A 12,396-nucleotide genomic window follows, 5' to 3' on the forward strand; every position below is an offset into this window, starting at 1 on the left:
TAGACAACCCACACACTTCAGCCAAGAGGCCGAGAGCAGGGAAAAGCTTGTCCCAGAGAACTTGGTACTCAGTGTGGGGCCTGCGTGCTTCTGATTTCCTCACCTCATTCAGCTTCCGAAAGCGTTCCAGTGTCTGGAACCTCCATTTCTTTTTACTGAATGCAGTTGTGGGGTCGAACCCACAGGTAAGGCAAACCTGTTTGTTTTTTGTCTTTCGTGGTGGAGGTTTAAAAATCTGAAAACCTGTCATGGGAAGCAGAGTCAAGGCCCACCGATCCAGAGAGAGGCTTCAAGGGGAGGTGAGTGTGGCAGAAGAACGGAAGCCAGCACACTAAGTGGGAATTCATCTTGTTCTGGTCTCCTTGGAATGGACTCGGACTCTCCTGCACTTCCAACAAAGATACCTTGGGACTCCTTCTGCATCATCTGGCCTTTTCCTCTTCCTGTTCTTCTCCTAAAAGCAGGGGAAAGAGAGAGATGTCATCCTAGGCACAGGTTTCATGACTGATGTGGAGTTTGAATGTTTGCACAAGAATGAAGCATTGGTTACTCACCGTGAGGGCTTCTTCTGGTTGCTGCTGTCAAGGCATCTCATGATGGGTTATCCTCGTCACGTGCTCCTGGGCAGGACTATGCAAATTAGTTAGAAAAAAACAGTCCTATATAGCTCTGACGGGGATAACCCCGCCCCAGTTCTTCTAGGCCGAGTAAACCGGAAGGATAAACATAGTAAGGAATAAACAACAACATATAAAGTCATTAACCATGAACACAGGAAGCAGAGATACAGTAGAACGAGAGGGAAAACAGTAGGGACTGTCCCTAAAACTATGGAACGGTTCTTCCCCCGAAGGAGAGCAGCGTAACCCTAGGGAGGGCTGAGATGCCTTGACAGCAGCAACCAGAAGAAGCCCTCACGGTGAGTAACCAATGCTTCGTTCTCGGTTGATGCTGTCAAGGCATCTCATGATGGGACATACCAAAGCAGTAAGTCTAAGGCCCCAGGGAGGGATAAAACGAACGCTGCTCTAGTCCTGGGGAAGAACCCCCTGAAGAGCCCTCCTCCCAAACGCCACTTGAGCGGCAGCGTGCAGATAAATCTTATAGTGTTTAATGAATGAGGATGGATTCTTCCATACTGCCGCCTTGCAAATCTCTAGGACCGATGCATTAGAAGCAAAGGCGGCAGAGGCAGCAGCCGACCTGGTCGAGTGAGCCCATATGTTTGGTGGTGGAGGGACCTTCCGGGTTTTGTACACTAAGGTAATACACGCCCTGATCCACCTGGCGATAGTTCGAGCTGGCACGGCTTCTCCCATGGAGGAAGGCAGGAACGAGACAAACATAGTGTCAGTTTTCTGGAAGCCAGCAGTTCTCTTGATGTATCGCTTCAAACAACGGTGGACGTCGAGCTTGTGCCATAGTTTTTCCTGCGGGTGTTCCGGGTGAGGGCAGAAGGAAGGAAGGAAGACATCCTGTGACGTATGAAAATGGGAGACAACCTTGGGGAGGATAAACGGGTCTGGAATTAACCTGACTGAGTCCTCCAAGAAAACGCAACGTGCCTTGTGGATGGACAGGGCTCGTAGTTCAGAAATTCTTCTGGCTGAGGTGAGCGCCACCAGGAAAGCCAGCTTTTGGGAAAGAATCCTCAGAGGGATAGTGCGGATAGGTTCAAAGGGAGGTTCCTGCAGCGCCCGGAGAACTAGGTTCAGGTTCCATGACGGAAAGCGATGAACGACGGGCAGTGACAGGAGGGTGGCTCCTCTCAGGAATCTTTTCAATAGGGCACGATCCTTGACACTCGATGAGGCGGTGCCTCGCAACATTGGTAGTAAGGATGCTGCCTGTCGCTTGAGAGTGTTGGGCTTCAGACCCTTGTCGAGGCCATCCTGGAGGAAGTGTAGTAGGTGATGCAGAGAGGCCCTGTGGCTGGGAGTCTTGTTCCTCCTAAGCCAACGTAGGAACATTCTCCACGTGTATTGGTAGATGCGGTTGGTGGAATCTTTTGTAGAGGCCAGAATAGTCTCAGTTACCTTCGGAGGTAATCCCTGCGCCCGCAGCCGGCTCCGCTCAGTCTCCAGGCGGCTAGCTGAAACCAGCCTGGATTGGGGTGCTGAACCGGACCCTGACAAAGAAGGTCTGGGCTCGGGTCAAGGTGCCAAGGCCTGTCGATTGCCATGGAGATCAGACCTGTGAACCAGGGGCGCCTGGGCCAGAAGGGAGCCACCATGATGACTTCCGCTTTCATAGATCTTATCCGTCAAAGCACTCTGGCCAGGAGAGGGATTGGCGGGAAGGCGTAGAGGAGCCCTTGGGGCCACTTGCAGGAGAGAGCGTCCGTTCCCCAGGCTGAGCGGCAGGGAAACCTGGTGATGAAGGTCTCCACCTTTGCGTTGAGGGGGGTGGCAAACAGGTCTGCTTGGGGGACCCCCCACCTGGATACCAACTGATCGAACGTTGAGCTGTTCAATGACCACTCCCCTGGAAGCAGGTCCTCCCTGCTCAGCCAGTCTGCAATCGAATTCAGGTCGCCCTTGACGTGATGTGCTGCCAGGGAGTTGAGATGGGTCTCCGCCCAGGTTAGGAGGAGGACAGACTCCCGAAACAGTGAGAGTGAGCGCGTTCCCCCTTGACGGTTCACGTGTGCCTTGGCCGTGGTGTTGTCCGTTTTCACGAGCACATCCTGACCCTGGACCAGCGGCTGAAAATGAAGCAGGGCTAGGCGGATGGCCCTCAGTTCGAGCCAGTTTATAGAATGGGATTGTTCGTGTGAGTCCCATCTTCCCTGCGCGGAGTGCTGGAGGCAGTGGGCTCCCCAGCCCCTGTTGCTGGCGTCGGTCGTGACTATCAGCTTCGGTTGTTCCAAGAATCCCTTGCCTACCAAGAGGTTCTAAGTGCGAGTCCACCATAGGAGAGACTTCTGGACCTGTGGAGGCAGGGCAATGGCAATATTGCGCCTCCTGGAGATGTAGGCTTGATAACGCAGGAGGAACCACTGAAGGTCCCGCAGGTGCAGACTTGCCCACGGCACCGCTTCGAGGGTGGAGACCATGAGCCCTAGGAGGCGGGCTAGGGATAAGAGCGGTGACCTGTGGCTCAAGAGGATTCGCTTCGTCTCCGACCTGATGACGTGGACTCTGTCCTCTGGGAGGAAGATTTTGCCTTCCAGTGTGTTGATGATGACCCTGAGGTGGCAGATCTGTAGTGACGGAGACAGGTGGCTCTTGGCTGCGTTTATTAGAAAGCCGTGTTGTTCTAGGGCTTCCAGCGTCTGTTTTAGGTCTCGTGCTGCTTCGCTGGGAGACTCCGACTTCAGAAGTAGATCGTTGAGGTACCCGAAAACATGCACCCCCTGGAGGCGGAGTAGCGCGAGGACGGGGGCGAGGATCTTGGTGAATGTCTTGGGAGCGGAAGCAAGGCCGAAGGGGAGGGCCTTGTACTGATAGTCCACCCCTGAATATTTGAAGCGAAGGAGATGTCGGCTGTCTTGATGGATGGGGACGTGTAGATAGGCCTCCTTCAAGTCTATTGAAGCGAGAAGGTCTCCTCTTTGCAGAGATTCTAAAATGGAGCGGAGGGATTCCATCCAGAATTTGCGGGTTTTTACGTATGCGTTGAGGTGCTTCAGGTCGAGGACGGCTCTGCGGGAGCCGTCCTTTTTGGGAACAGTAAAAAGGATTGAGTAAACTCCTCTCCCCTCCTGGCCCTTTGGTACCCGCTCTATTGCTCCGATGAGCAGGAGGTGTCGGATGGCCAGAGACATTTCGGAATGCTTGGTAGCACAGCGAGATCGTGGAGTTGGTAGGAATCGTGGGCGGGGGGAGGAGATCAACTCTATCCTGTAACCTGAGCGAATCAGGTCTAAGGCCCAGGCGTCCTTGATGTCGTGGAGCCAGGCGGGGAGGAAGTTGGACAAACGACCTCCCAGGCAGGGGGGATCTTTGTCAGAGTTGAGACTATCCCTGATGTTTTCCTTGTGTGTTATTGTTGTGGAAAGAAGAGTTCCTGCTGGCGAAGCATTGGCGGGGCCAGGAGGCTCTTGAGCCCCAGAAATCTCGGTCTCTACCCCTGAAGGAGGGACGAAAGGAACGAAAAGGCTGGTATCCTCTCCTGAAGGAGGTCTTGTCAGGTTTTCGTGGGGCAGATGGCATGGTCTTCTTTTTATCCTTAGACTCGACTAGGACCTTTTCCAAAGCTGAGTCGCCGAAAAGCTTGGACCCCTCGTAAGGTAGGGCGCACAGGTTATTTTTGGAGGCGGAGTCCGCTTGCCAAGCTTTCAGCCAAAGGTACCGCCTGCCGACTACTGATGCTGCGGAGGCCCTTGATGAATAGCGGATGGAATCGAGGGACGTGTCTGCGATGAGTGCTTGTGCATGCTGAAGTTTTAACAGTTGTTGCCTAAGACGGACGGCTTCTGGGGGAGTCTGGTCGAGGAGGTCATTGATCCATAGTAGACTGGCTCTGGCCGTCATTGAAGCCACGGCAGAAGAACGGGTGGCCAGGGAGGAATTGTCGTGGACCCGCCGGAAGGATAATTCTGTCTTTTTGTCAGAGGCGTCCTTTAAAAACCCTTCCCCGTCTCGCAGGACCAGAGATCCGCTGCTCAGCTGGGAGATGTGAGCGTCGGTGGTTGGAGTCTGCAAAAGCGAGGAAGGCTCTTGTTGGAAGGTGTAGAATCTGGTGGCTGACGAAGTTGGTTTCTTAGGAACACTTGGCGCAGCCCACTCCGCCTTGATAGCCTCTGAAAAATAAGCTGGCATAGGCAGAGGTAATTCACGTGGCTGAGGCCTAGGAAAAACCAGGTCACCCTTGGGATTCAGGCTTGTGTCTGTGGGGGGTTTCGCCTGAAGACCAATAGTGGTTAAGACTTTGGTCATAAGGGGTTTAAAATCTTCCGGTGTGAACAAGCGTTGAGAAACCTGAGATTGCTCCAGGTCCTCCGCCCCTGACCAGTCTCCCTCCTCTCTATCGGGATCAGGATGCTCTTCCTGGTCCCCTTCTCCCTCTCCAATTCCCCCGGGGTTGTCCTCTGCCTCCTCCTCCAGGGGAGGGGCCGTGGTAGGGACCCCCGAGTTTCTCCGTGGGCGGATGACAGTGACCGTGGGATCAGCTGACTCCTCGCCAGAGATTTCTGAGGAGTGCACCGATATGGTTGTCCTAGGGGCTTTCTTGGGCCTCTTGGTCTTTTTAAGGTGTTTCTTTTTGGACTTAGCTTTTCTTGGGGGGAGGGAGGGGGAGGAGACAGTTGATGATTCCTCAGAGGAGGAGGAGGAAGTTTGCCTGCGCCGCTTTGAGCGCTTTCTCTTTTTTGATTTTTTAAATTGAGAAAGTGACTCAGAAATGGCCGTTTTGAACCAGGCCTGCCATTCCTGGGGAACCTGGGGGGGAATGGGCTGAGTAACCACTATGTCAGATAGGGGAGAACCCTCCCGTCCCTCCGATAAGGTTGATCTCACCACGCTTTCAGGAGTAGAGGTGGAAGCAGTAATGGCCGCCATTCCCGCCCTTTCTGATTCAGCGCCCTCTAGTGGTGTGCGGTGGTCAGATGAAGAAGCCGCCATCTTGGCAGAGGAGGGCTGCAGCTCCGCTTGTTTGCGAAGCTCCGCTTGCGAGGGAGGCGGGTTGGGGACTGGTCTCACTGTCCCCCTCTAAGGCGCTTGTTCAGGAAGGCAAAAAGCGGCTCCGCTTGGGCGCTGCCGCGCTGGGAAGCCGAGCTGCGCGTCACGCGCCTTGGGAGCTCTGCGCCCGGTCTCTCCCCCGTAGTGCCTGAGGACTTGCCCCTCGAGGGGGCGATCGACCGCAGGACCTCTCCCACTGCCTGCCCGGACAGAACAGTGTCAGCCGGGGCCGGGGCAGGAAGGGTAGGAGCGCGCCAGTCAATGGAGGCTAGGAGAGCGGAAGGAAGAGGATCGCCCGGTCTCCTACAGTGCCGGGGAAGCGCTGGAAATGGCGTCCTGTGGGCACTAAGATGTTAACAGCCCTCCTAAAACTGTTAAATCCCCCAGAGGAATGCTCCATAAACGCCCTCCGGGGAAGGAGGGAGGGAGGGGGGGTTGGAAAGGCTGAACACACGAGGACCGATACAAACAGAAAGAAAATCTTTTTTTTTTTTTTTTGGTTTGTTTGTTTGTTTATATAGAAATATATATATACAACAGCAAGAACAGACTGGGAAAGACTGAACAACTGACAAGGAATTAACAACAAACAAACAAACAAACAAACAAACAAACAAACAAAGGAATACAGGCCTGAACTGAGAGTGAGAAGGAGCAGCCTGCCAGGAGCAACAGGACTAGAAGAACTGGGGCGGGGTTATCCCCGTCAGAGCTATATAGGACTGTTTTTTTCTAACTAATTTGCATAGTCCTGCCCAGGAGCACGTGACGAGGATAACCCATCATGAGATGCCTTGACAGCATCAACCGAGAACTAGGTCTTCCCTGACCTGGCCCTTTCTCCTTTCCTTTCCTTAAGGAAAGACATGCTCTTGTGTCTTGCTTTGAGCCCGGCTGGATCAGGCTCAAGGCCTATTTAGTCCAGCATGTTGTTTCCCACACTGGCCATCCGGTGCCTCTGGGAAGCCCACAGGCCAGAGGTGAAGGCATGCTCCCTTTCCTGCAGCTGCTCCCCTGAAACCTCTCTGAGCTTGTCTCAGACAATTTGGTTCTCAGTGTGGGGCCCGTGTGCCTTTTATTTCCTCACCTCATTCAGCTTACGGAATCGCAAAAGTACTTTGAACCTTGCATTCTCCTGAATCCCCTTGGAGGTTGGATCAGGGCCACAGGTAGGATAACAACGTTTGCTGTCTGGACCCTGGTGGAATAAAAGAGCCATTTGCCAGCTAAGTCTGTTATATACATGAAATCAATCCATTATCAGCATCAGCATCATCAGCATCACTGCAACAACACTTGAAGCCAAGAAGTGAAAGCAATTAGAGATCTCTCCATGTATGGAAAGTGAAGTGGAAGGCAAGATGAAGGTTCAAGCTGACCCAGATCTTGCAATGCAGAATGGGAAGATAGAGAAGCACTGGAAATGTGTGAGTGCTAGAAAAGTGTCCCAAATACTGCTTGAGAAATAGGGGGCTATACTCCAAACAGGTGGGCTGATGTGATGTAAGGAGAGAGAGAGAGAGAGATGCCAAACTCCACCCCACAGAACTAGAGTGCTCAGGATTCCCTGGAATGGGAGGGTGCTTACCACAAAGTAGGGTCGGGTCGGGTCAGCCTCGGTGCTGGGCAGGGCTGGAGTTTCCAGTGGAGGCATTGTACTCCAGCCCATCTGGAGAGCCAAGTTTGGGGACCCCATTTTAAGCCTCAGAACACAGCACCCTCCTCTTAGCACTGACTTCCAGAAAAACACGTCTTGGACTTGCCACTGACCTTCTCGTCTTCATCAGCCGTGTCCGAGGTCTTGGCTAGCTTGGGATTCTGTGAAGCAGAGGCTTGTTTCTGAGGGAAGGGCAGAGGTGGCAAGAGAATCCACATCCCACTGGTGCTTCTATCCCATAAGTGGCGAGGGAAGGGCAAGGAGGCAGAGGAGAGATCTCAGGCACTAATGGCACAACCATGTCAACCGTCATGGATCTGGTGCTTGCTGCCTCTGCTGATCCTCCCCCCGCTCCTTCTCTTAGGAATGGCAGCATTTCCCAAACATTACCTGTATGGCGGCCACCGCCCGCACGATCAAGATTCTTTCGGGCAAGCTGGTGAGCCCACAGCACCATCTCTGTGGGGGGTATTTTGCAGGGTCCTGTGGCAAGAAGGTTAACAACGGGCCAATTAGTGGCCAACTCAAAACTGCATTTCCTCTCTTCCTGTCAACTTCTAAAAGAAAAGAATGTAGACCCACTTCTGAAGTCTCAGCTGCATCACAGCAATCCTTAACGTTCTCTCAGGACTGCTGTTTTCACAGCCGGGAATCCCCCACCTTCCATCAGGACTGGGGGCACATCTGCACGACCAACTTGTATCAGTTGGAAAGTGCTGGAGCTTTCATGGTGCAATCCAAAGAATCTTGGGAATGGTAGTTGAGTGAAGAACTTCAGGAGATGGCATTTGTGCACTAAAGACTGAAGTTCTGGCTGACTTCTGGCTGAAGTTCTGAGAAGACCACGGGATTCAAGGTGTTCCAGTGAACCAAGTAATTTCCTTGCTGCTGCCTAATGCTGTGCCTCATCTAGCCCTGGGATGTGCGAAGGGGAAATGTAGGGGCAGGTCTAGCACCCGGTTCCAGCCTGGAGAGAAGTCTCTGCCCTTGTCTTCAGCTTCAAAGCTCCCCCCACATCTTCTGACTCCCACTCCTGCAACTCTGCCTTGCCTTCCAAATGGCACATCAGCCCTCATGATTCCTTGTGAGAGACTGGACAGGACTCTGCCCTTTTCCAGGGATGGAAGCTGGGACCTGCTGCAGAGAAGGCATACAGTCTACCACTGAGCGATGGGATTTCTGGGAGGGGTGGGACCCGTGGCCGTCCACGTTTGCTTGAAGCACGGGGCTCCACTTAGGCTAAAGGGTGCTGGAGGGGCTGCGCTTACCACCAAGTATGTTCTGTTGTTCAGGTCGTCCTGGGTGCTGAGCTGCCAGTGGAGGAAGGGCCTGTGCTGGTGTGGCTGCTGTTCTTCTGGGTCTGGGAAATGTGGCTCAACCTCCTTGCTGTTGTATCTCCTGGAGGGATTCAAGGACAGGAAGAAAGGTGTGAAGAGATCTATAGGGAGTCATGAGCTTCCCTGGCCATGGTGGAACATGGGGATGGCCAGGTTGGCTTGGAAAAGGAGGAGCTGCTAGTAGTCTAAGCAGTCTAGGCTCCCCGTGCTTGAGGGGCAGGTCTTCCCACATCATGGGGAGTGAGCTGGGGGGCTGCAGTGATGGTGAGGGGCAGAGATATTGGAGGCTGGCGGGCAGGGCTGCTCCAATGGTGGAGGTGATCCTTTGGAGCTGGGATGGGAGAGTACGGGGGACACACCAATCTCCTCCTGCCCTCCCCACATTCCAAGGGCACCCAGGCCTGAACTCTGCCTTAGCCAACCCACAAGCTTCAGCAAAGGGGCTTAGCGAAGCGAAAAGCTTGCCCCATTGCTCTTGTTTCTCAGTGGGGTGGGGTTGGGGTTGTGTGTTTTTGATTTCCTCACCTCAGCCAGCTTGCGGAAGCGCCTCAAGACTCTTTCTCGGCTAACCTGCTGAAAGAGCACTGCTCTTGGGTTAGGTCCACAGGTCAGATTGGGATGGTTTGGGTCTGTCTCCTGGCGGAACAAAAGAGCACTAACACTCAATAATATAGCTGATCTAAATAATCCTCTGGGGTACAAATGAAGAGAGGTGACACTGTGGCCAGCCTCTCCTCATTTGGACTCTGCAAAAGATAGAGGAGGGAAGGAATCAGTCCCTGCAGCTGGCCAGGGTTTGCTCTGCAGGCTTCCACTCACTTCCAAAGCCTGCAAAGGTCCCTTTGGAAAGGGGGCTGCCCCCACCAGGGGTGTGGGGCAAGACCGTGTTTGGCACTTTGCCTCTGGCACCACCTCAGGGCCTTGGCTGCCCTCTTAGCACATCACGGTTGTTGTTGCCCTTGTGGGATGCCACAGTGCTTGGCAGGGCTGGAGGCTGGAGGTGGTGCTGCAAATGGAATAGAGGCAGCTGCAGACCTGGCCTCTTCTGGAAAACCAGGATTCAAGAGCAGGGAGAGAGGCGTGAGGAGGGCTCCTGTTGCATTCTGGACCTCCAAAAAGGCGGCGGGGGGGAACACCACCAACCCCCTCCCCACTTTCCAGAGTGCCAAGGCCTTACTGGGGTCTGCTCGCCCCCAATTCCCATGACACCTAGGCCAACACCCCTCCCTGGGCTCTGCCTTGAATAACCAACACACTTCTGCAAGGAGGCTGAGTGCAGGGGAAAGCTTGTCTCAGAGCACTTGGTTCTCATTGTGGGGCCAGTGTGCTTCTGATTTCCTCACCTCATTCAGCTTACGGAAACGCAAAAGTACTTTGGATCTTATGTTCTTCTGAATCACCTTTTTTGTTGGCTCAAGGCCACAGGTAGATGTTTGTTGTCTGGACCCTGGTGGAATAAAAGAGCCATTCGCCAGCCAAGTCAGAGTCTGTTATATACATGAAATCAATCCATCATCACCGCAACAACACTTGAAGCCAAGAAGTGGAAGCAACCAGAGATCCCTAAATGTCTTGGGGTGGTGGTGTTGCAAAAGTTGTTGGGGGGGGGCAGGTTTTATGGCCTTTTAAAAACAATTTGCAGCCTGGGGCCTTGATTATGAAGTAGTCAGAAAGTCAGCAGAAATTGTACTTTTCTGAATCAATGTCTACTAAATGCAATAAAATGTCACTCCCGCCTCTGTCTTGCCAGTGTCCCAAAGTGCACTTTTGCCTTTAATAAATAATTTGATATAAAAAGAGAAATTTGGTAGATGATTTTTTTCTTAATAGATGATTGCAGCACTGAACATAATTAAGCACTTAATAAGGCTTAATTGATGCATTTAAAAACATCCAGAAATTCATTATAATCACAGCTGCTCCCCTCCCCTCTATCTATGATTCATGCATGCGCTATTATAGAGCAAAAGTTTCTAAGCTGCTCATTCTTATGAAGAAATCCATATGGGAGCAGAGAGCCATTTTTCTCATATCTTGGGGCGGGGGGACTTTTGGCTTTGGGAACTTTTTTTGTTTAAAAGTGGTGTGTGTGTGTGTGTGTGTGTGTGTGTGTGTGTGTGTGTGTGTGTGTGAAGGAAGAAATCTTATAGTGTCTCACAAAAGGAGAAATAGAATTCCATGTGGCCACTTTACAAATCTCCTCCAAGGGAGCTCTTGCTGAGAAAACTGCCGATGCAGCCGCACTTCTCGTCGAATGCGCCGTGATACTGATGTGTTTTAGTAAACCAAAGCTACTCCATTTTGTTAGTAAACCAAAGCTACTCCATTTTGTTAGTAAACCAAAGAAACTCCTTTGCTTAGAAACTTAAAAAGCTCTAACTCAGAGAAACCCCAGCAAGGCCCAAGGACACAAACTCTGCAACATTGCTTTAACAATAGCTGCCACTACTCTTATCTCTCTAGCTCGCATAGTAGCAATTGTAATGCTAACCAAGCCAGGTTCCCATGAGAAATGCTTAAAATGCTAACGCTGAAGAAAGAGCGGATCTAACCATATTAGGGAAATCACCTGATGGACGATAGTCAAGTCACGCATGCAGGCTTGAAAGGGGTTAGGTCATAGTTGCTATGTGCATTAGGGTCAAGAGCCTTTTTGCATTCATGTTGTTGTTTGTATAAAAGAACATCTCTAGCTGTAACTCATTGTATTCAATGTGAAGCGTGAGCTGCATTGGATACCTTGCTATCGCAAAGCAATAAAGCCTCTGATTGATTCCCTTGAGTCTGTTTGATTGGCTAAAATGCGGACCCAAGTCGAGCCGGGTATTCACATCAATACCTCTGGGCACAGGTAGATTCAATGTCTCATAAGCCAAGGCTATAGTAGTCCTAAGCCACCAGGCCATAAACAATTTAGATGCTTTGGTCCCGAGGGAGCCTGCTTGAAAAGAAACAAAGGAAACTTCAAATCATTTGTGAAGAGTTCGAAATCTCTCACTCAGGCACAAACAAGGGCTTGGGGAAGAAACACAAAGAGGGGCTTTCAACTGGGGATTTTTATATATCACACAAAGACACATGTTTCATGAATGTTGGAAGAAAAAACACACACATGGGCTTCTGGGGGCAAGGAATCACATACAAAAAGCACATAAAGCTTGTCTGGTTGTTTGACATTCCTTTCCAGCTCTCCTGGTGGCCATGCTTTCTCCGTGCTCAGCGATTGCCTTCAACTGCCAAGTGGGGCCTGAGAAAAAGACAAGGAGGACCAATCAAAGATGGCTGCTGCTGCTGCTGCTGCTGGGAAAAGACAGGGCTGGTTTCTAACTCTTTTCTTTCTCTGCAACCACTATCCTCCTGCCTGAAAACAGAGAGACAGCTCCCTGGCCATGATCTTGCCTTGGAGGGACTTGCCTTGAAGAACTTGCCTCGGAGGGACTGCAACTGGAGGAATAATCTTTTTTTTTTTAAGTATGCTTTTATTAGTGTTATAGAAACAGACAAGGTTACATCTCTCTGAGAGTCCAACAAAATCATACAAACAGATATTATCCATCATCAACAACAACAAAATTCCCTTTTTAAAAAGAAACAGTAGTAGTAATTGATTATGTATATATGTATACATATGAAAAGGAAAAAAAATCTATATTATTAATTCTCCTGGGTGTGCCTTGGAATGTGTGTCCCAGCACCCAGCTAATTGGCTGGGTGGCGGAGGCGCCTGATTGGCTGAGGCGCACCCAGGAGAATTGGTTGCCATGGCGGCGGCAGGCTGGCC

Source organism: Hemicordylus capensis, chromosome 3 (assembly GCF_027244095.1).
Source record: "Hemicordylus capensis ecotype Gifberg chromosome 3, rHemCap1.1.pri, whole genome shotgun sequence".
Classification (NCBI taxonomy): domain Eukaryota; kingdom Metazoa; phylum Chordata; class Lepidosauria; order Squamata; family Cordylidae; genus Hemicordylus; species Hemicordylus capensis.